Raw genomic sequence first — 23,471 nt, 5'->3', positions numbered from 1 at the left:
CAATGTTCCATGTAATTTGATCTCGCAATTCTACTTTGTAAACTTTCTTAATCACTTTTATCCTCAGACCAAGCAGTGATAATAGACTAGTGGATGGGAATCACACATTATTGGCTGAGTCCTTACATTGCACATCTGGGAAAAATCCACCCAGGAGGAAAGCCTAGTGCTTTAGCAGAAAGTCTTTCCCTCCCACTTACCACTCCTAAAAGTGAATCTATGGAGTACATAGGGAAGCTGAGGGTCTATCTTGGAATAATCTCTGGGATCACTCAAATCCAAGGAATTTTCCAGTCCTGAAAACCCTGAAGCCCTTGGTAATGTCTGACTCTTCTCAGATGTCCCACTCTCAATTTTCCAGCAGAATATTCTCCCAAGTCATTTGGGTGGCACTTCATTTTCCATGACTTTTATCTGAGTTGCCATTTTAATTTTTTCCATTCTTGGTCTCTTTACTATGAACTTCCTCCAGAATCAGGAAAGAAATGAAAAGGCTATTGTTTCTAATTCCCTCTCTTTCTTTAGTTCCTAGTTCCATCACTAGCTAGCTTCATATCCCTAATCCCCAGCACGGTTTCTCAAACTGTGGATTACTGGGCTCTCTCCCAGCAATTAATAAATCAGGACTCAGTTTCCATTTGGTTTTTATTTCCTTGAATAGCAATTACTGTCTTTGATTGGCAACCTTAAGGAGGAGATACGAAGAACTGAGCACCAAAACCCTAGCAAGTTTCATAACCTACTGTTATTTTCTCAGAAATGGATTAATTTATGCCTAAAAAAAATCCTCTTGTCAAGGACTGTACAACCATCAGTAGACATTCACTGGTATCCATAATAGTAGTATCTACCATTTGTTGTATCGCTAATTATTACGATAATTGATGATTGTCACACAATAAACTATGACTGTCAAGTGCTGATTTTCAAATTCCTTTACTTCCTTCACATTTGTCAGATGGAATTTTACTGTACAGAAGAATCCTCTGTACCTTCCTATTCATTTATCTATTTGTTATCAGCATTGACTCATGAATTCCTATTTTATTTGTTAAGTTATAATTTATTATTTAGCCTTATTTCTTTTTGTGCTCAAGTGACCATAGATTTGACTAGTTGGAGCCCCTTCAAAATGGCTCCTGTGTCCTTTTGATACGGCCTCATCATTTTTTTTAGCACTTATTTTTCCACCCAGTGAGACATTTCAGACTCACATTATACTTTCTCTGATAGCCCTGAAATCAGCCATTTCTTCTAGGAGATCTGTTTCCGTTAAGTTAGGAAAGGCATCTAGAAAACAAGATGGAGCATTAAGCTGTACTGGTCATTGCTACTTGGGTTTGCTTCTTCTAAGCTCTTTTCCCTCAGTCTGCTCAACAATGCACTATCAGGATTTTGAATATGTATCATTCTGATGAGAGAAAAATAGTATCTCAGTGCAGTTTTAATTTGCATTTCTCTTATTATAGTAAACTTGAACACTTCTTCATATATTTAAGAACTTTTATAAAATACCTTTTTGCTAAATTTCTTGTTCTTTTCCCCATTTTTCTATTAAATTTTTCTCAGATTTTAAGTTAAAAAAAAAAACCACTAGGAATAATCAGCTTTTTTATGTGTCTTCCATAATGCAATTTGCGTTTTGTCTTTGATTATGCTATGCAAAATTTCAAATTTACCAATCATTCTTTATTGCATGTTATAATTATGATACCCAATTCCTATGTGTGTGTTTTGTGGGGAGGGGGGATGTTTCCCCACACCACCAAGCAATTCTCTGACATCAGCTGGGTGTCCTACAATTCAGTTCAATTCTGACATTATCTTCCTGAAGATAGCATCAGAGCCCACAGACTAAGGACTCAATCCTACAAGATACCCCATCCCATTCCTGCCTCCCCTTCTGATGTCAATTAGTAGTCCAGGTTGCCTTGTGGGCTTCCTGATGGACTATAAATTAGAGGTTCCAATGATCCCCTCTTTGGGTTTGATTAATTTGTTAGAGAGGCTCACAGAACTCAGAGAAACATTTGCTACTAGTTTACCAGTTTATCATAAAAGGACAAACTCAGGAATAGCCAAAGCAGTTTCTTTTTCAAGAAGCATAGGGCAAGGTATGGGGAAATGGTGCAGATCTTACATGCTCTTGGAGCATGCCACTCTCCCAGCATCTCCGTTTGTTCACCAACCTGGAAGTTCTCTGAAGCTTGTTTTTTTTTTTTTAAGTTTTTTATGGAGGCTTTATTACATAGGTATGATAGATTAAATCATTGATCATTGGTGATGGATCTCAATCTCCAGCCTTTCTTCCCTCCCCAGAGGTCAGGGAATGAAAGTTCTAACCCTCTAATCACAAGGTTGGTTCTCTTGACAACCAGCCCTAGTCTTTAGGTTTCAAAGTAACATTATTAACATAACAAAAGACACCTTTGTGGTTCTTATGACTTAGGAAGTTCCAGGGGATTTAGGAGCTTTGTGCCAGAAACAGGGATAAAGACCAAATGTATATTTCTTTTTGTAAATCACAATATCACAATATGGATTTTGAATCATAGGTTATAGAGGAATTTATCCATGTTTTCTTTAAGTACCTGTACAGTTTAATTTTTTATGTTTTGATTCCAGATTGGTTTGTAATTTGTTCTTGTATATGTTGTTAGGAATGGATCTAAGTTCATGTTATTCCAAATGGTTATGCAGCTGTCCCAATGTAATTCATTAAAAATAACACTTTGTCCCAGGCATCTGAGATATTCCCTTCACCATATACTAGATTTCCACAAATAGGTGAGTCTGTTTTTGAACCTTCTCTTGTATTCTGTTGGTCTATTTACATCCAGTATCACACAGTTTTACATACAGGTAGACCATATTCTAAGTTCATCTTTTACAGATAAGGAAACAGAGGTCTTTTCCCAAACCAGGCAGTGGCAGAGGCTGGAAACTGGTTTTCTTGACTTACAACATGATTCTTTTCCTTTCTATGCTGGGCTCCTCTCCTTTATCTCCTTTCCTCCACTGTCTTTGGTGAGAGTGGAAAATCTAGTTAAAGGAAGAGTCTGCTTTGTCCATAAAAGAATAGCCACGGGATTATGCTCTTCTTAGAACAGATTCATAGAGTCATGAGGCAAATGCCTTTTGGGAGACTATAAAGGAATATTTCACCACCTGGACTATTCTGTGGAGACGTGGACCTGGAAAGATGTAGAGTGAGTGGTAGAGGGATCATATAAGAGGAAGCCGAGAAGCAGAGGGGTTAAGTGATACGTCCAAGGTCACACAGTATACTAGTGACAGAATTGTGGTTTAACACAGATGCCCTAGCAGCCCTCACAGCTCCTTGGCAATGATTTATTGGATACTTTTTTGAACAACCGCTTCTTTTAAGCTGCTGTACATTTGTGTGTACATTAGAATTTGGCCTTGTTATATAATGTCTGGCACAAAAAGTTATTGGTAGCCTGCCTGTACCTCACTTACGTTCCTGCTGAAGTTTTTACCTAAAGAATGAAAAAAAATTGTTGGATGGGTTTGGAGAGACAATTCTTCTTATAAATAGTGCTAAAACTCCTTTTTTATATGGACCTGTTGAGCTAAAATCTAAACAACAAAGACATTTGATTTACTGCAGGCATTAGGTTGGAGTGTTAAGTGGTTGTTTTAATTTCAGAGTTTTTATAAAAGAGCTGCTTTCACCATATAGTTGATTACAATTTAAAAACAGAGACATATGATTTATTATAAACAGTGTTTTTGAGAACTAAACTTTTTTTTTTAAGAACTAAAAATATGTATTTCAAAAATTTTCAACTCCAGGAGATGTGGGGACCTGACTATTTTCTTTTCCTCCTTTGGAAATGGTATGTGGCTGTTGAGTTTTCAGTGGTCAGAAAGTCTTCCTTGGTGGTATCAGAGAAGAAGAAAGAGGAAATAGGAATCTTCTGTGTTCTATGTTTGGGCTGAAGACAGGCCTCCAGGCAAACTGGGTAAGTAACCTGCAGTGCGGGCTTGGCTTGCCTGGTCTACTCCTCAGTTATATGCCTCCTCTAAATACTCATCCCCTCGCAGCCAGTCTCACCATCCTCTCTCAATCTTAGCCAACAACAGGAACATAACTGATCAGAGAGAGTGGCAGCAGAGGCGTACTCACACTATTACAAGGTGTACTCTGTGACATCTGGGGGAATGCCAACACCCAGTTCAAAAAGTGTACACTTCCCCTTTCAACCAAACACCCCATGAAATGTTTGGTTTTGAAGTGCTTAGTTTGTCTAGCTATCACAGATGCAAAGAGTTTTCAAAATTCTTTTGTGTGTAGAATTGTTTCTGAAAGATGAAAAGTGAGATTTTTTTTTTGGAAGCTGATTTTGAAGTTGTACTTGCATATGAGGATCTCTGTTATTTAGAGGCTTTACTAAGTGAAAAACAAAAGTAATTCTGATAAAGGTCTACGTGTTGGACAGAGCCCAATAAAATTTCTTTTATATACTAAATGTCTAATTATTATATTTCACTTTCCATCTAGACTCTCCTTGTTCCTCATTGCATCCTGAAAAGAGACTGCATAATCTTTAAAATGGACACACACACAAAGAGCTAAAAACAGCTGGTTTGTCCCAGCACTACATTGAGACCTGAAGAGACCCCAAGTACTGGGAAGATTATTCTCTTCATCTCTCCCACCCGTAGTGTTTTATTCAAAGTAAATCTTAGTGGAATCTGAAAATAAGATGGCGTCTTTCTAGATTTTCTGATAACCTTCTCTTTTCTTTCTCTTAACTCTTTTCCCTCTCTTATTTGCCTTGAGGGTGCCCTAAGCATGTGTTTAGTTGACCTGTCAGATACTGTAGTGCTGGGTATATTCACAAACCCTGTACATATTTCCTTGGAATAAACAGAGAATTACTTCAGCCAAAAAGGGACTATTTTCTAGGTTTTATTGCACCAGAATTAACCAAAATCTAAGCCAACAATTCTTGAGTAAACAGAATAAAAATAAATAAATAAATTTGCATGCTTAGATACACTGGGCACTATTCTAAGTGTTTTACAAATGTTATCACTTAATTATCATACAACCTATAAGGGTTTTATTTTTTCCCCATTTTACTGAAGAAGAAACAGAAACAGAGAAATTAAAATTGCTCAAGGGGTCACAATCCTAGTAAGCAACACAATAGGAATTTAAATCTAGGCAGTGTGGCTTCATATTATTGTGCCATACTGCCACTCTACTCAAAATAACAGCAAACACTTTCATCATGCTAGACACAACTATAAGTACTTTATGTATTTTAGCACTTCTAGTCTTCACAAAAACTCTATAAGATGTGCTCATTTTTGTTTACTCCTTCAGGCACTGTCCATCCTTCCATACCCTGCTCTGTGCCTTGAGAGGCTGACCTTTGGTACTAAATATTTTGCTTTATGATTTCTGGTTGTGTTTGCTGAAGAGACTTGCCAACATGAGATCAGGAGGTGGAAGATAAGTGAGGTCATGGTACCTATTACTTTTGTTTCCTCCCTTTTGGGCCACTGTGGTTTGGCTGCATCCCTTTCTCAAAGACCATAGCTCCTGTTTATTTGGTCTTCTCCAATAGTCACTCTCTCTGGGTTTTGGTAACAGTGTCTTCCTTCTACCTACTAGGTGTAGGGTGGTAAAGTCTGCTATTGCTAGCTCAGCGGTGCTCTGACCCCCACCTCACAACTTTGCAAATAGTCCTGTCATCAGTCTCTCCTCAAACCCTGTTTGAGTGTGCCATTTTTTTTCTTGCTAATATCCATACAAAACATGGTCTATTCAGTTATCATTAGCACATCTGACTTATAAGGCATAGGGAAATAAAATAAAGGGCGAAAGATAACTGTTAGACTTGGGATTAAAACCTACACTATTTGAGGGTTTTATTTCCAGAATATACAAATAGCTCATACAACTCAGTAACAACAACAACAAAAACCCAATCAAAAAATGGGTAGAAGACTTAAGCAAACATTTCTCCAATGAAGACATACAGATGGCCAATAAGCACATGAAAAAATGCTCAACATTGCTAATTATCAGAGAAATGCAAATCAAAACTATAATGAGGTATCACCTCATACCAGCCAGGAGGCCATCATTAAAAAATCCACAAACAATAAATGCTGGAGAGGATGTTGCGAAAAGGGAATCTTCCTACATTGTTGGTGGTAATGTAATTTGGTGTAGCCCTTATGGAAAAAAGTATGAAGACTCCTTAAAAACTAAAAATAGAGTTACCATGCTATCAGCAATCCCACTGCGGGGCATAGATCTGAAGAAAACTCCAATTTGAAAAGATACATGCACCCGAATGTTCATAGCATAATTTACAATAGCCAAGACATGGAAGCAACATAACTGTTCATCCAGACAGATGACTGGATAAAGATGTGGAATACCACTCAGCCATGAAAAATAATGAAATAATGACATTTACAGCAACATGAGAGATTATTATACTAAGTGAAATAAGTCAAACAGGGAAAGACAAATACCATGTGATATCACTTACACGTGGAATCTAAAAAAGTGACACAAATGGACTTACAAAACAGAAACTAAACTCACAGACATAGAAAACACACTATGGTTACCAAAGGGGAAAGGTGGGGAGGAATAAATTGGGAGTTTGGGATTAGCAGATACAATCTGTATGTTCAGAATAGATAATCAACAAGGTCCTACTGTATAGCACGGGGAACTGTATTCAATAACTTGTAGTAACCTATAATGAAAAAGAATATACATATAACTGAATCCGTATGTTATATACCCGAAACTATCACCACATTGTAAATCAACTATACCTCAATTAAAAAACCAAACCCTATGCTGTCTGGCTAAAACCTATGCCTTTGGTCATTACATTCTTGTGCCTTTGGTTTAAGCAGGTGTTGGGCTTTCTGCAAAAAAGCTTGCAATGTAGGATATTGCATATCAAAGGAAAATTAATGGATAGTTTACTATAGCTAATGATAAGTGATGTAAAGAATTATAGCATAAAAGTTCTATGGGGTAAATGCAATGAGTTTATTCACATATTTATCAAATATTTCTCAAAATTTTATATTTTGGGGACAAATCATTAACAAAATAGATTCTTGATTGAGAATGGTCCTAAAACTCACCTATTTGTTCTCCAGTACTTTGGATTTGATTAGCAAGGAGCAATATGGGAAAAAAAAGCCTCGGCATTTGACATAGTTATGATTACTGTCCAATAATCATAACTTTAAAAAAATCTTCTTTTGAGTCAATAATGTTAATCGGTGATTAGTAATATGTTTTCTTTTCCTAGGCAGTAGAATTTGTCCTTTCAGTTATTATGTGCATTCAAAATAGGCACAATATAATCAAGGTATAGAGTCTTAACCAAATTAAACGACACTTTTTATGATAGTATTACAAGTAGAATGCCAATTAATATAAATGTGAATTCTTTCTCCCTACTAATTGAAATATTCCCTTTGGGGGGAATCATTCCACTATAAGCTGTGAGAGAGAAGAACCCTGGAGTGGGACTAATAGATGGATTCTAATGCCACCTATGTCCCTAACTGGTTATGAGATCTGGTTCAAATGGGCTAATTGTTCTGGACTGTGGTTTCCTCATCTGTCTAGGCTAGGTTGTCTTTTAACACTAAGGTTCTTGACTCTTTGATTAACCTCTGTGGGGTTTTTATTCCTATCAAATATTAGAAGATACTAAAAAAATGAAGCAATGCATCTAAGGTAAAAATTGTACTTAGTGCAGAGTTGAAGTGATACATAGGTCTCTTAATACCTGTTCTCTGATTACGGTACCTAGAAATAAGTGTGTGCTAGTTAGGGTGACACTAGCTGCTATAACAAATAGGTGCAAAATGTATAATCACTCAAAAATAATAGAAATTTTTTTTAGGGTGGCTCTCTTTCTCAGGAGTCAGACTTATGGGGGCTCTGGCACTTTTATTAACACATGCCTATCAAGATCATTGTAGTTATCTCCATCCCTGACAGTTAGTGACAAAAAGAACATATAGAAACATGCTTATGGTTTATACAGGGCCTACCCTTCCATTAATATTCCATTTGCTAGAACTCAATATATTGCCTCTTCCAATGCAAGGAAAGCTATGAAATATAGTACAGTTGTGTGCCCAGGAAAAAGAGAAGCACATGGATTTTAGTGAACCACTAGCAATTATTTTTTTGCCTTAAAATGGGTGTGATATATGCAAGAACAAATTTCTTGATCTGTAGGAAAGCTACCTTATTCCTTCCAGGTTGTCGGATGGCCTCGTTTTGCCATATTTTAATAACTTTTTTGTAAACCCTCTTTCCATCAACTCTGTAATTTCTGTTTATAGCCATTGCTTCTCTTGAAGCTTCTTATATCAGTTACTTGGATTGAAATAAGAAAGACTATAACCTCATGGAGGAATGAGAGAAAGTATTTTTTCCCTGAATATGTTCCTAAGGGAACCAGTAAAGAGGAAGAAAAACTAACAGAAAAATTAATTTTTTAAAAAACAACAACAGAGGAATGTTAGAAAAAAGAGATGAGAGTGGAAGATCTGGGTGGAGCAGGGACATTCATAATTGTCCCCTCTGAAGGCCCATTCTTTCAGAGGACTGAGTCAAGAGTCACAAGATTAAGACCACAGCAGGATGTGCTGTCTTGAGGAGTGTTCCTGGCAAAGAAGACCTGCAAATTATGGCTTTTGTGGTATTCTTTTTTTCTTGCTAAGAAATAAATAGAACCACAAGCATATCAGTGGAGCCCCTTTTCCCTCAGTCTTCCCTAGAGTTTGTTGCATGCTCTCCCCAGCAGCCATAGAACACTGAGGATGCCTTTAGATAGCATGTTTTCCATCCAACATCATGATTAATGAATCCCCTTTGTTGTAAAGTAACAGAATTGAAGTAGCAGAATTGAAGAAGGAAAGAAGGAGCAGGCAGGAAAAACACATTTTTGGGCTCATAATTTTGAGCTTGGGTTCTCAGTCATTCCAAGAACTTCACTGAAATTTGCCTTATCATCATAGCATCTTCAAAAAATAAGGAAGAACACATCAAATCAAGATAAGAAAAATGAGACTGCCCCAGTTAACCTCAGAAGCTAACTGAAACAGATGAGGTACCTTGGGAATACAGCATAATTTTGTTATAATGTATTATAAATACCCATTTACATGGTGCATGTCTAATTATGTCTTTTGGGGAAACAAGAATCACATCCCATAAAGGCTGGTTTTAATAATGTTAGCCCGTAGCACGGTATTAGTCCATTCCCTTTCCGTATTTGGTAAGACTTGTCAGTTTATCTACTCATTCAGAAATATGAGAAGGATGATCCGAGTCATACAAGAGAAAAGGCATTTCATTACTAAATTTGAAGTCTGGGTTTTAGTACTACTTTGCCATGATCTTATGTGATATTAGGCAAATTATTTAACCTCTTTAGACCAAGGTTTCTTCATCAGTAAATATGTTGTTGCTGGTGATGATCTTTAAGGATTCATTCAGTGCTCACATTCTGCAGTTGTTGATTATTGCCTTCTTTTTCCCAGGAAAAGGTTTAAGGTAGCTGATTCCAGAAACATGTACTTTTAGTTCTATGTGAGAGTGCCAGCAGCTCTTTAATAATATATTACCAAATAAGACATTTGATTAGATTCAACAAATATATATTTGGTTTAAAAATCTTACTTCAATATTCAACCAATCTTTGTAGAGGTATCTGCCTGAAGTGAATTCATTCAAAAGATTACTTGAGCCTCCTCTGGGAATCTATGAATGAGTAAGGTGTGGCTCCTGCTTACAAAAGGCTTATGGAAGTACAGGAGATCTAAGACATGTATATGAATAACTATAATATATGATACAGTGTTAAATGCTATTAACTGCTTGCTTCTCATATGGTAGAAATTCACCTAGGGAAATTTCTGCCTCCCTTTCTTTTTCTTTCCAGGCTGATTATCATTCCAAAGTCCATGTGAGAGGTAGGGTGGTGAGAGAGAATACAGAGATCTTTTAAGAATAAGGTCTTGACGAAGGCAGCACAGGCGTAACATAATGACTTAGGTAGATAACATCCTTCAAATATCACAAAGAGTAAATCTAAACTTTGTTTTTTTGTTTGTTTGTTTAATGAATCATTTAAAAAAGTAAGTTCCCATTAATCACAAATTTTTAGAAATTATTTTTCACTAGAGCATAGCTCTGTTGTTTACAGGAGAAATAAGAAGATAAAAATATTTTTCTTTTTCTCTGTGGCTCAATGGAAAGACCACGTGGTTTTATAACGAGAAACTCCAGATTTTGAATCTGGACACTATCTTACTTGCCAATTGTGCAATTTCCCTTTATGTGAAAGACAGGTAACAGCACTTGCCTCATAGAATTGCAGAGTTTAAAAATAAATGGTACTCAATGTTTGTTTTTCCTTTCATATCAAGGACACAATAATAATACACTTATTTTTTAACCTGATTTATAAGTATGGTTATCTGTTTTCCATTGAGGAAGCTACCCTCATTGTCACACTGACTAAAACTCAGACAGTTATTCTTTATTTCTAAGAAACTATGTTGGCTACACCCTCAAATTTAAGGACGTAGAATCTATTGGTATGAGGAGTGAGACTTCTGATTCATTATGCATCTGGTGTTTTACCAATAAATGGCCAGGATGTGAGGAGTTTGGCTGCGACTTATCATCTCTCAGATGTAGCATCTCTGCAAAAAGGTCAACTTTTGTCTTCATTTTATACAGATGCCTTCCAATGGTGTTTGCTGAGCAAGGCAAGGGCAGTCTTTAAATGTTGATATCATGGAAAAATGAATGTTTGAGCAGTCAAAGCCTCCCTTCCCCACATCTCCAATCCTCCTCATTCTTCTGTTCTCCCTTAACAACTCCTGCACAAGCCAGATTGTGTATCTTCTTGCATATGACTCTGAAAAGACATCCACACTCTTGTTCTGTTGACATCTATGGGAGAATTCCACTGTGTAATAGAGAGAGCCATCTGGATCATGAGAACGTGGCCTATAACACACTCACTCCATCAGTTTATCATAGTTAGCATGATAGATACCAAAGGAGGTTATAGCAGCTCTTTTCCTTGGAGATGTTAACTGTTTGTTATCATTAGGGACCGTCTGACTTGGGCACAAAAGATGGGGCTATGTGACATATGGAGGCTTTTTTCAATGCTGTTAATTCTATTTCCCAGATGTTGGCGTTGTGGTTTGCAGACACTGTAGTTAGGAGCAGTACACAAAGGACAAGGGATTCAAATTCCCTTTCTAGGCTTGGCTTGTAATTCCACATCTCTTTCACTCCCATGCACCTCTTGTTGACACACATAGAAAAGAGACAAGCTGGGTGAGAATCAAATGGCAGTGAGGTTAGTGGGAGTAGAAAGGGTATACACAGACTCATGTCAGGCATTGAAATGAGTTTCTGTGCAATCTCAGTTTTTCAAGTGGTTTGAATTAATTGTTCCCCAAACTATTCCCTTTCAAGGCAGAGAATTATCTGCACAGGAACCCTATGTAATAGCAACGAGTGTCAGTCTTTGCACCAATGGGTTTGGAAATAAATTGTGCATTTCTATTGTAGTTCACATTATGACATTTCAGTGGCTTCATCAGTCTTCACATATTACAAAATTAGTAATACATAAAGTAGCTGAGCATAACAACACTAGACTCAAACAAAGCTGGATTAAGTATAACAGTTGGTTCAGGACACTGCATGGGGGCAGGAGCTGGGGCAAGAACACCAACCAAATTTCATACCAGCAATTACAACATGTGGGAGACTGAGGAAAGAGTCAACTGAGTTAATATGTTTTGTCAACTGAGCTTATTTTTTAGGCTGTAAAGTGTGAATATTTATTCCCTGGAAAATTATCTCTTTAAAGTGTCGTAAAAACAAAGAGGGTTTTTAGAGAATTCATAGAACAAAGTGTACTGTTATGGAAAAATGATTAATTTCTATGTCAGCTATCTTGCTATTAAATTTTGGGCAAGTTCCCAAGGCTTTGCCAAGATGAAGTCTCTAGATTTCAATTTCTTTGTAAATTAAGAGGTTCGTTTAGATGATTTCTAAGGTTTGTTTTTGTTATAAAGTTGTATGATTGTCTAATAATTAACAAATTCAACATTCAATACGTATTTAAGGCTATGATGATCCCAGTTACCCTGGATGCTGTGGACACACAGATAAATAAGACAATAACCCTGCCCGATGGGCCTGTTTCTTCCATATCTGCACATGTTCTAAAGAGCTTGTTTAGAATTATCTTGTTTTTTCATTCATATCCCAAGAGCCACATGGACTATGTTATTGGAGGTGTTTCTGGCTTCATGCAGTTGATCATGAGTTACAGCGACAGAGCATTAGTAGGATAGTGATTAGTGATGGAATGCTGTAATGGAATGCCAACTATGGGGACGTAGGTTTTCTTGGCCTTCAGTGTACTGAAGTAAGCACCAGGACATTACCTGTATCTTGATGAATCTCTAGTCTCTGTCCTTTCCTGGCTGTGGATTCTGTATCATTCCACTGAAATTTAAGAACACATGGAAAATTTAATTTATAACTTGCTGAAAGTGTTTTGGAAATACACAGAAAATGTTATCTCACTGTCTCAAATGGTTCCATGTTCAATTCTGAGCCTTAGGAGTCTGCTGTGTTGTTGGAGATGGTGGTGGGAAGGGGAGGGAGCACTTACATCAGTTAAAAAGAATGAACATGGGGAGGAAACAAATTGATGAAGATGGGCTGGAAAGATTAGGATGAGTATCGGGGGGCTCATGCTTGAAGTGGGTAAAGTTGAAGTGGAGGTGGATTAGTAGGAAGTGACAGGTTTACTGCATTTCTGCATTTCAATGTATTAAAAGCGGGGAAACTCCTTGAAGAGTAAAGGAGATAAGCTTTAGGAGAAAAAAGGTATATCACCATGAATATAGCAGTAAGGATTTAGGGAATAAATTGTAGAATGAAAATATGCTAAACAACAGTTTTAAATAAATTAATGTTTAAAAGGTAATAAATGGGTTATTGAGGAAACTCAGAATGACTGAAATGTGTTTGTTTTAGGACTGAAGGTTTTTCTTACAGCTAAGCTGTATGGGCCATAGGCCTGATTCAGATTTTTATGTGCTCTTTTTTTTTTCTTTGTGTGTGTATGTGTATATATGTGTGTGTGTGTGTACACACTTACTGAAGTATAGTCAGTTTACAATGTTGTGTCATCATCAGGTTTACAACATTTTGTATTTTAAAACATAGTATATATTATGTTGTGTGATGATATGTTATTTGTCTAAGAATGTGTTTAAATGCTGTGCATAGTGAGTTGATGTTAACTATCTGAAGAATAAATGACTGAATTTTACAAATAGTTGGTTATAGAATATTCTCATGGTTTCTAGTGTAGCTCAGAAATTTGGCTAAGGATTTCAGAACTGTTAATCATATGCTAAATTTAAATTTTTTATCAATAAACAAATTAATAACTCATGACCAAAAAGTTTTAATTTACATTAGCATAATCATTCACCCAGAAAATTTGCCAAAACTGTGCCACCCTCTAGGTTATGATATAGGAGCATCCAGCTTTGAGAAAACTTTATAGTTAAAATCTGGATACAAAAGATAAATCAGGGTACAATTACTCTTGATTAGAGTAGGATCTGTCATTTTTATGAAAATCATTATATAACAATAATATATATAATTACAGAGAGGGAGATATTTACAATCTGAATATCAAAATTAGTCACAGCTATTGCAGACTATATTTATTAAAAGCCATAAAGCATAATATTATTATTTGACATAATGTGGAATCCAAAGAGATTTTTAATTTGGTCCTAAATTACACAGACAATTACCATTACCTACTATCAATAATTCATAATGCACACATATCCAAAATGTCATGGTTTTACAGTGTCCACACATTCTTTGTCACTCTTCCCATCAAGAGATGGAATCTTTTTAGAACTGGGTGACTGGACTTCCGTGACTGCTTCAATGAATAGAGTTGTGGGGATGTGTCCTAAGATCCCCAGTGGATGACTGAAAGTGTGGATAGTACCAAACCCTATATATACTATTTTTTTTAACTATACATACACATCTATGATAAAGTTTAATTTATAACTTAGGCATGGGAAGAGATTAACAAAAATAACAACAAAATAGAAGAATTACATCAAGGTACCGTAATAAAAGTTACGTGAATGTGATCTCTGAAAACATCTTGTATGAATTTAATGCCTTTTCCATCTTAATGAAGCACTTATCACGCACTGTGGCTGCAACTTCCTGCAATCTTAAGTGCGACAGCAAAAGCAGCACACATTTCTTTTTCCTTCTTCATAACTGCACCAATAGAAAATTTGTCTTTACCGTAGATCTTAGCAATGCTCCCATACGCAGATTTTTCTTTCCTTATTAAGTTGAGAACTTTCACCTTTTCGCTTAAAGGAAGCACTTTACGGCTCTTCTTTGGCATATCTGAATTGGCAATGTTTCTACTCTTGCGCTTTGGGGCGGTTAGCGACTCCTTAAACGCAGGAACTGAGATGCCGCGATAGTTGATAACGGAGGTGCAAGAGATTTGCCCGGAGGCCGAGATGATTCAAGTCTCGCGGGACAAAGCAAGACAGCGCGAGACTTCGGCACGTCACTCAGAAGGCGGGCAATTTAAAACTTAGAAATTGTTTATTTCTGGAATTTTCCACTTAATATTTTCGGACTGTGGGTAACTGAAACCGCCGATAAGGGAGGAATGCTCTACTTTTTCTCACAGCCGTCAGCAGTCAGGTACGTGGTCTGACTGCCTTGGGGCTGCATGTGAAGGAGCTCAAATTAATCTCTGTGGAAAAACCATAGGGCGAGACGCTGAGACTCCATGAAGAGACAGAAATGCCTGGCCAGCCCTCAAGGTCTTTAATCTCCTGATGTTTACGCTTCTGTTACCGTCTCACTGCAACCACCTAAGACACCCCGGAGCCAGAACCAAGTCCCTTCTGAAGTCTCACCTCAAAGAAACGGTGAGGCGTAGTAAAATGTTGTTTTAAGTCACTAAGTTTTGTAATAATTTGTTATGCCTCAATAGTAGCTAGAAAATAACGAGAATTTGAGAAGAAATAAGAAAACCAAGAGCTTAAAAACCGTTTAGGGCAGTGATTTATAACAGCTGGGGAGAGTTGTCATAAACTATTTTGAGATTTTGGTGGAAGAGATGGGCATTTATCCTAGAAAAAATTTGTATAAAATTTCAGGTTGCTCAGGGCTTCTTGAAGCACAGCCTTCCTAAGACCTCAATTTTAGAAGCGGTTGAAAAACAATTTCTTCAGGTACCTGATTTGAGATAATTATTGCAGTTGAGTACAAACTTTAACTCCCTGTCAGTTGACTAAAAGGGCAAAGAAGATAGGTTATACAAAATTTACATTGTCTAGGATAAAATGAAAGGAGAAGCTAGATATTTGTCTGGAAAGACCTGCTTTTCCATGGCAGAAAATTCTTGGAGAATTTATACTTTGGAAATGCCTTTGACTTAATTAACCAATGGAAAAGGCCACATATAGGTTGGTTGGCTTAATTATTGGCTAAGTAGATATGGGAAAAAGGGTAGTTTTTAGCTGATGGAAATTTCATGAAGTTTAAAAAAGTGTTTTTTATCTTATCAACTAAAGAGATAGGAAACCCTTAACATTTATAGTCTATTTGTAAAGATTTTATCTAGATTTTTTTTCTTAATTTTTTAAAATTGAAGTATAATCAGTTTACAATGTTGTGTCAATTTCTGGTGAACAGTGTAATAGTCATACATACGCATACATGTATTTGTTTTCATATTCTTTTTCATTATACTTTACTGCAAGATAATTGAATATAGTTCTCGGTGCTATACAGTATAAACTTGTTGTTTATCTATTTTTATATATAGTAGTTAGTATCTGCAAATCTCAAACTCCCAATTTATCCCTTCCCACCCCCAGCCCCTCTGGTAACCATAAGTTTGCTTTCTATGTCTGTGAGTCAGTTTCTGTTTTGTAAAAAAGTTCATTTGTCTTTTTTTTTTTTAGATTCCACATATAAGTGATATCATATTGTATTTTCTTTCTCTTTCTGGCTTACTTCACTTAAAATGACAATCTCCAGGTTCATCCGTGTTGCTGCAAATGGCATTATTTTATTCTTTTTTATGGCTGAGTAGTATCCCATTGTATAAATATACCACAACTTTTTATCCAGTCATCTGTTGATGGCCATGTAGGTTGTTTCCATGTCTTGGCTGTTGTATATAGTGCTGCTATGAACATTGGGATGCATGTATCTTTTCAAATTAAAGTTCCCTCTGGGTATATGTCCAGAAATGGGATTGCTGGATCATATGGTGTGTCTATTTTTAGTTTTTTGGGAAATCTCCATACTGTTTTCCATAATGGCTGCACCAAACTGCACAACTAAAAGCTCTTGATTACTTGCTAGTGGTACTCCTTCATATATATTTTTAAATAAAATAATTTGAAATTTGGTGCGTAGACACTAGGGGATACAAAAGTGGAAATTTGGACTTGTTCAGTCTTCACAGGCAGAAAAAAACTTAAAACATGTTTTTATTTGAAGAGTTACCTAGAGATTTAAGCCCAAGACAAAGAAAAATTTGTATCTCTATCTCTGTTTATCAGTATCTTTTATTATGGACAGTGTCACTTAGTGGTTGTATATTGGCAATATACAAAAGATATTCATATAAATATCTGAGCAGTGAAAACAGTTCTTAATAAAAGATGACTGTCAAATAAGTCTTTCCATGTGCCCAGCAATGAGTCTAGCTATCAGTGTACAGTTTTGGTGGGAGCTGAATATGGAAAGTAGACTCATTGCAAAAGTTCATTTTCAACTAGCTATTAATATCCGGTGAACAAGGTGTTGCACATTTTCTTTGAGCTTTGAATGAAAATTGGTACTTTATAGCCAAAAGTTAAATTTTTCTATTAGTTACAAGACCTCTGGGAAGAAAAAGTAATAAATCTAAGAATGAAAAGAATGAGAGTGTTTTGAATTGATATGCTATTTTACTTCCCAATGGCTGCTACTACATTTTTCTTTGTGAAAGAAGAAAAATCAGGATTTGAACTGATGACAAATTAAAGAGTCAAGCTAAAAATTCTCTTCCTGTGAAAATAGAGGATATGGCTTATTCTTATTTCTAGGCAGAAAACTCCCAGTGTCACCAGTTTAAAAGGGTAATTAAACTTCCTCAAGCTTTATTAATAGAGTAAAAATTTAAATAAAATGTGTACCACTTATGTGTGTTGGGGTATGTGCAGTCAGTCAAAAGCTATAAAGGGGACAGATATAACCTATCAAAGCATCTGAAAAATGCTTTTAAATTTCCTTTTGAATTTAAACTCCACATGATTAAAGATAAAAGAAGTTTTGGAAAGAAATTAATAAAATATTGTTCAAAACCACATTCTAGTATTGAAGATGGAAAATAAATATATTCTAAGGGTCAGCTAAGGCACATTTAATTTACTACCTAAAAACACTGAATTAGGTTTGCTGCTTGAAAAAAATAAGTGTTCCTTTGACTCATGGAGTGCTTTGCAAATTTGATTATACTAGTGAATCTATGGTTTTCAAATCCTTGAGCACTTTTCTGTATCCACACAAATGAGCATAGGAATAAATGTAAATACAACATTATTTCCCCCATAAGTTACTTTAAGGCTATTTAAAAATTTTATTTGGAAGTTATAGAAAGTTTGAAAAAATATAGAATAGTAGGTGAAGGGAAGAAAAAAAAAATCAACCAGAGACAACAGGTGTTAATAGTTTAAAATAATGTTCTTGAGGAGGCATTTTAGGTATCTCCCTTTGAAGGGTTTCTTTACTATAGCAGATAATTAATGTAAAATGTTAGAAATAATTATGAATCATAAGGAAACATGTTATTACTCAGAGGAAATGTTTTTATGGCAGGAAGGAACTATGAAAATTTAGCTTGATGTAAAAAAATAGGTAATCAAAATATTGATTTGGCATTTACATTTTTCCAAAGTTTATGTTGTGCTGGTTATGATGTTTCTAGGGTATCCCTTGGCCAAGCTGTAAGGTTGGTACTAGGTAGCTAAAATTTTCTTATTCCATAAAAATATACTTGCCTTGTTCTCTGATTGCTGAGGTTCTGTTAGTGTTGGTTATTTAATCTGATAAGCTAATTTCAAATAAATTGTTTAATAACCTTTAATGGCTTGATATAACTCTCTCCATTTTGCTTCTTATTAGGATATACTGAATACAGCTTTGTGCCTGTGAACAAAATTTTTTTCATTTGAAAGTTGTATGAGGGAAGTTGGATTCGTCATTTAAGTCACTGTCACGTGATTTTTATGCTATGTATGATATTTTGTTGTTTTTAAGAATACTATTATATTAGGAGGTCAGAACTGCATCAATAATATAGCATCAATAAAATATTCATACTTTTAAAAGCAAACTTATAAATAGGCTCATATATCAAAAAACTTGATAATAAGTATTTTTTGAGATTGAATTGCAAGCTTCTTTTGGTCAACATTTCCAATATTTTCAAATAGAAGCATCAAGATGAGATAATTGGTAATATTGTCTTCAAGACGTTCAAGGATTTTAAGGTTAAACTGTATACTTCAAACATAGTTAAATGTTGCTACAATGATATACAGATGATTAATAATAATAATAATAATAACACGTGAGGAAAACAAGCATATAGAGAGGATAGGATGAGAATGAAGCTAAGGTAGGAATGGGTCAGGGAGATATGTGATATATTTTAATATTATAAATAAAGATTTTTTCTAGGTAGGAGATCTCTTTATTGGTTTGGGTTCTAAGGTATTAGGACCAGATTTTCATGGTCTATTCCTGTTTCTTGACTTAATCTCTCTTCTCCAGAACTTTTAGGTTTATTTTTCTTTTAATGGATTTACTGACAGCAACATTAACAATCCCCAACACTGGTCTCTTACACAACAGGATTGTTATTTTTAATTATGTAAATCTTGTACATTAGAGACTTTTTTTCCCTAAACATTTTGTGATCTTTCCCTACATCAACTGTTTGGCCAACATTGTATGTTGCCATATTGAAAAAAAAAAACCACACATAATCAAATATGACTCCAGAAGTACTGAAGGTTAATAGGTCTTTACTGAAGGTTTATGGGAAGATGAGGAATAAGCTGCATTGTAGAGTAAAATTACTTAAAAATCTTCTAAACATCTTCCCCAAGAATATTGCTATCAACCAGATAGGGTTCTATCAGCTAATGAAGAAATGTACGTTGGTGGGTGGTGGCTTTTGATGAATAATCAACAGTGTCAATGATGTGTTCGGAGGTCCAGTATCCACCCCTGGAGTAAAGTAAAGAAAAGGAACTCAGGGCTTATTTCTCTTTAGAGCTCAGTTTATTTGTTTAGGTTAAGAGTAAGAGTTCTAGAACCTAAAGAACTGAGTCTTGGCTTTACAATTATCTAGCTATGTGACACTGGGGGATTTTATTTAATCTTCCTATGTCTCAATGTTCTCATTTGTAAAATTAAGTTAATGATAATCTCATCACAAATGGTTATTGTGAGGATTAAATTAAGATGTGGATTTAGCATGTTACTTAACATATCCTCAGCATGCTGAATTTTTAAGTTAGGCTTGAAAAATGATAGCTTTTAATATGATTATTGCTGATTATTATTGATAAATGGAGGCAATGGTAAATATTTCACAACTAAATCTTAAAAGTGAAAAAAAGAGTCCTAATTTTTGTGTTTATCAATTTCTATGGTGTAAACACTCCCACTGTGGCTGATTCAAGCTACCAACATGATGTCAGCAGATGACCAAATTCCTGAAAATTTAACTATTGGATTTTGTAAGTTGATATGAGCCACCTCCAGTGTATCACCTAATAGAAGACTGTTATTACATACTCAAAAGTTTATGTTGCATTAAGGTTTTCCACTAATTGTTAGCAAGTGAAGAGAAGGTTAATAATGAGTCTATTCATTCTCACCTTCTCTTTGCATTTTGTTTCTTATCTTGCTAACCATAGAAATAACTAGGAGAGGTGAATTTGGCTCAGGTCCACTCTTTCATTTCATGGAACATGACAGTTGCACTAGTGCTTTGCCAATGATGACTTGACAGAGAAGGTGAAGGGTTGAACCTTGAACAGTCACTATCTGGCTTTTGAATGAGTAAAGTAAAATGAATCTAAGTTTAGTTGGATTTTGAGTAGATGTGATAATCCTGTCATTAGCTATGCTATTGCCTCACTGACTAGTCTTATAAATGGGCATGTATATTTAAAGCATCATCTAAAGAACTGAATGGATCAGGAGAAAAATTCTCAATTTTACTTCTTTTTCATTTTAGAAATGTTTTGCTGAATTATTTCCCTTAAACATTTTTGTTCTGAGAACCAGTGCCATTTCCTTGGTTACAAATACTTGATGGAAATGCTGTCCTAGTCATTCAAAATGACAGATATCAATCTTTTGTACATGTTTATCTTGATATGTGTTTTTATATTTATGTATATATGTTTATTTGCAGTGATATGTTAAACAGTTGGAGCTATTTTATCTGGAGTTATCTTGTTTATTTATTTGCTTACTTTTTGTTGTTTATCTCCTCTACTAGAATATAAACTCCATTACAGTAGAGATTACATTATTGCCTTGTTTACCTTTTATTGTCAGTACCTGGAATAGTACCTTGGGAATAATAGGTGTTCAGTAGACATTAGATGAATGAATGAATGAATGAATGAATAAATATATCTTAATATATTAAAACATGATTCCTGTACTCTATTTGGCCTTTAGAGACTTGGCTTTAATTTTCCTTTCCTTTAGCATTTTATGCCTTTTAACAATTTTATTCAAGGGAGAAGATAAGAATAAGCTAAATGAACTGAGAAATCTGCAATAGAAATTATGGGTTAGCCATTTAATTCTTACTGGCTATCTGCCAGAAACTCTTAGAGAAGGTCAAATGGGTATAAAGGACCAATTTCTTATTCCCAAATGTGTAATTGTTTCTTCAAAAGGAGTATGTGCAGAAAGGCAAAGTTCTGTTGCAAATTGAATGCTGTTTTGGTAATCAACTAGGTGGGTAGAATTCCCTAAAAAACAAAATATGAATGATTTATAGGGTAAGGTGAACAGAGAACCAGAAATACAATTTTCTTATTACAAAAGCAGATTTAGAATAGGATGCTTCAAATTGTTTTGAAATCTCTAGAGTCTAGAGGCTGATTGTTGAAATTTTATAATTGTACCATTTTATATCTAAGACTGTCTAGCAAGCTCAGTTTCCCAGATTGCTAGCTTCCTTCTTTCCATTTAATTAGTCTGAAATGGTCAAGGTCTGAAATTCATTTAGGGACTTTGGGACAGTATTATTTGATGAGCATTCTCTTAATATGTGATTCTTGAGTACACTAAATGGTCACTAGGGACTGAACGGGTAAAGCAGTTTATCAATATTATAAATTCTCTCTGACATTGAAACTAACTCCCAGAAGAGTTTGTGTTATGTGAAGTTAAATGAAAACACAAATCTCTAACATTTGGAGTTATGGTGATGGTAAAAATTAGCTTTGAATCTTCTTATCTTAAGATGTCTTAAGAGGGAACATAGAAGATGGAGTTACCTGATGCCTTAAAGACTAATGAGAGTTAAAACCAACTTTTATGCCAACAGTGCTACTAAATGTAGCTAAAAAAGTGAATTTAGATCAGTGAAAACATATGTTTCAAAATAGCACACTTTTTAAAAGTGAAAAAAAATCTGAAATTGGAAGAAATACTGATATTAAGTTTGTGAAATATATCATTTACCATTCATTTTCTAAGAAATGTGTTCATTATCAGAGCAAAAGATTAACTCAGAGACGGAAAAAAAGGTATTTCTAACAAGTATATTAAGAGATGAATCTTTTTGGAATCAATGAACTCTGAATTTTTAGTCATGTGTTAGTACTCCATTGAAAAGTAAAACTCTTCAGAATGTTCTCAACTCACATGTACTGATTTGGAAATCCAAATAAGTCTTATGTAAGTGTAATGTAATCTTTAAACTGTATTAGATGAGTCTTTAATAATGTATTTTATTTTTCTATAAGGAAGGAAATATATATATATATATATGTAAAGAGAGAGAGAGATTTTGTTTTGAGTTTTCAACTATGGTTCAGGTTAGAGAAAAAGCTGTTCTGCATTAGAATTGAATTTCTTAACTTCTAGAGTTAAGAAATATGAAATGTATATTAAATACATATACTTTGTCCTACAAGAGTTCAATCTATGTTAAAGTATTCCTTTTGAAGATCTGCTGTGCACAAGACTGTAATGAACACTTAAACATTTGTTAAGAAGGTAGACCTCATGTTAGGTTTTTTTTTTTAAACCACAATAAAAAAAGATATTCTCTTTGAGAGGTTATTTCTCTTTATATCTGTCTATTTATCTGTCCATCTAATCTTCATCTATCTTTTACCTATTTCTAAGTATTAAATTAGCAGTTCATTGACATGTAGGAGATTGCAATAAAAGAAGTCCCATGTCGAAAGACTTTGCTTTATTGTTTTTATGACTATGTCCAAATATTTTTCTCAGGACACTCAATATCTGTTCTATAGGTGGTTTTGATCACTATATCAACGAGCCTTCTGCATAATCACTAGTTGAGTATTTATGACAGTTCATGTATGTAATTTAAACTATTGGTGATAAATTGGAATTTTGAGCTTTATATCCTTCTTTAAAATCAGATATTAAAAAAAATTTTGCTTAAATTATTTGAAAGCCCATGATTTTTGAATTAAAATTATTTTCTCCTAATCGTGATTTTTTCATGGTATTTATCTAAAATTAAAGATGAATTTCGCAGGAGACTAGAAGGGTTATCTTGTTCTCTAAACTTTATGAAAACAGGTGACCTCACTCTTTCCCTGCCTCCCAGCCCAGGTTCACTGTCTCCTCATGGTTCTCTTACTCTGGGTCCTGGTATCAATCCTCTTTTAATACCTTTTGTTTATTACTTCCCCCTTAAATCTCTGATTCAAGCCTAGACTAAAATCCTTCTCCTCGCTTCCCCAGTAGCCCAGGATTAGGTGGACTAGAATTTTTATAAAATTTTAGGAAAAAAAAAAGAATAGACAAAACTTAAAATAGTGAAACTTATTCAATTCAGCTTTCTGCAAGGTTCATAGGTCCTATTTCATTCCTAACTTAGTTCTCAAAGTAACAACCTTTAAGCTCCCTAAAATGTATTGTCACATAAGAATAATCTGTTTGACATCTTGCATCCTTGTGACCAAGATCCAATGATAGTTCTATGCTTTTCTCATGGCTTCATCTCATGTTTGTGGTGATGTGCTAA

At 35.0% G+C, this 23,471-nt stretch overlaps 2 long non-coding RNA genes across 5 annotated transcripts in view; one reads left to right on the top strand and one right to left on the bottom strand.

Annotated features, from left to right (window-relative positions):
- Positions 1 to 14,601, bottom strand: part of LOC140695699 (uncharacterized) — a 74,611-nt gene extending 60,010 nt beyond the window's left edge. For all 4 annotated transcript variants that reach the window (XR_012071506.1, XR_012071509.1, XR_012071508.1 and 1 more), the window contains exons 1-2: positions 14,432 to 14,601; positions 12,517 to 12,577 (exon numbers count right to left, since the gene is read on the bottom strand). This is a non-coding gene — a long non-coding RNA (uncharacterized lncRNA). The remainder of the gene's footprint in view (positions 1 to 12,516; positions 12,578 to 14,431) is intronic.
- A 149-nt stretch (positions 14,602 to 14,750) lies between these two features.
- Positions 14,751 to 23,471, top strand: part of LOC140695698 (uncharacterized) — a 331,090-nt gene continuing 322,369 nt past the window's right edge. Inside the window, exons 1-2 of the long non-coding RNA XR_012071503.1 lie at positions 14,751 to 14,848; positions 14,918 to 15,078. This is a non-coding gene — a long non-coding RNA (uncharacterized lncRNA). The remainder of the gene's footprint in view (positions 14,849 to 14,917; positions 15,079 to 23,471) is intronic.

Source organism: Vicugna pacos, chromosome 3, assembly GCF_048564905.1.
Source record: "Vicugna pacos chromosome 3, VicPac4, whole genome shotgun sequence".
NCBI classification, from domain to species: Eukaryota; Metazoa; Chordata; class Mammalia; order Artiodactyla; family Camelidae; genus Vicugna; species Vicugna pacos.
The sequence above is the reverse complement of the archived record's forward strand: the minus strand, read 5'-3'. Positions and strand labels throughout refer to the sequence as shown.